Source organism: Piliocolobus tephrosceles, unplaced genomic scaffold (assembly GCF_002776525.5).
Source record: "Piliocolobus tephrosceles isolate RC106 unplaced genomic scaffold, ASM277652v3 unscaffolded_45323, whole genome shotgun sequence".
NCBI lineage: Eukaryota > Metazoa > Chordata > Mammalia > Primates > Cercopithecidae > Piliocolobus > Piliocolobus tephrosceles.
Window position 1 is genome coordinate 715 of NW_022330225.1, and position 1,686 is coordinate 2,400.

A 1,686-nucleotide genomic window follows, 5' to 3' on the forward strand; every position below is an offset into this window, starting at 1 on the left:
CACTTGGCTGTGCCTTATTTATTAATTCTTTTTTCTTTTTTTTTTTTTATTGCACGCATTATTGTATTACATGATTTAACTCATGCATGCATATATATATATATATATATATGTTATAATTTAAAGCTAATATAATATTATTTATAGAAGTTTTTTTTATTAGTTTTTTATAAAAAAGTATTAAAAATGAGCCACTGAAGTAAAAAATAAAGGACAATGATATAAATTCGGTTTAAAAAACAAAATTAAAAACAAAATAAAAAGATATAATAAAAAAAAAAAAAAAATGACTGAAAAAAGAAAATAAATTAATAATGAATTATAATAGCGGACATTATGTGGTAATAAAAAAAAAAAATGTAAAATTATAAAAAAAACTCTTTTACGAAATAATAAATAATATAAACATATTAATATAGACAAAATTTTTTAAAATAACTATTGTATACAAAAACATAATTAAAAAAGTGTTTTTAAATATGTGTTTATATATATACACATATATATATATATATATGAAATAAGTTAAATGGATAAGTTTATTCCATTAAGTTATCCCCAAATATATATTATATGCTTCATCATAAGTAATATTACCCCTTCCTCATGTCACACACTTCTTCCTTTATATATATATATATATTATTTATTTTATCAGACAATATTTACATGTGTGTTTTTTCTATGACTGAAAAAAAAAAAAAAATATTCTAAGACTATATGTCTACATAAGTAGCTTTAGAGTTCACAATTTGTAACACATAGCATATAAGAACAAAAACAAAACGGGTTTGCGTATATATACATATATATTTATATGTATATTTTCAATACTCTTCTTAATCATTATATATATCAAAACCCATTCGTGTCTGTGAGTCGAATTATTTTGCTTCAGAATCATCGCAACTATTAACTACTAAACTTGTTGAACATATACAAACAGACGTAAGTGATTTTAGTGTTACTGTAACGACATCTAATACAGCTTTAGTTAAATTGCAAAACACATTTTCTGAACGAGGTACTTGATAAATTACATACCCTGGATAATACCCTGTGTAATACCCTGGATAATACCCTGTGTAATACACTGGGTACGTTGTGTCATACGTATAATATGATTGGTAGTACATTGTGATAAAATAAAAAAGCTTAAAACTTAATAAAAATTAAAAAAAAAAAAAAAAAAAAAAAACAATAATAATAATAATAATAATAATAATAGTAATAAAATAATAGAGTTAGTTTACGAGTGCACAACTTTATTTATTTATTTATTTATTTATTCGTTTATTTAAGTATATAAAAAAAAAATTTAATATTATTATACTAAATATATGTGTATTTAAATGTTAACTATAAGCTGATAAGTAAAAAACTCTCTTATAATGTTTTTAACAGTTGGTGCTATGGCTTTTCGTATTATAAAAAAAAAGACAGCAACAACAGCAAAAGCAAATAAATAAAAATTAAAAATTAAAAAAAAACGGGAAAAAAATGAGACAAATAATATTGAACAAAAGTGAAAAAAAAATAAAATAAAAATAAAAAAACGGAAAAAAAATGAGACAAATAATATTGAACAAAAGTGAAAAAAAAATAAAATAAAAATAAAAAAACGGAGAAAAAATGAGACAAATAATATTGAACAAAAAACAAAAATTAAAAAAAGAGAAAATTATA

The 1,686-nt window shown here is 20.3% G+C and overlaps 1 long non-coding RNA gene across 1 annotated transcript; it reads left to right on the forward strand.

Annotated features, from left to right (window-relative positions):
• Positions 1–203: 203 nt before the first annotated feature.
• Positions 204–1,198, forward strand: LOC113224573. The gene is made up of 2 exons (XR_003309279.2): positions 204–341; positions 659–1,198. It is a non-coding gene; the product is annotated as an uncharacterized LOC113224573 (long non-coding RNA).
• Positions 1,199–1,686: the final 488 nt, after the last annotated feature.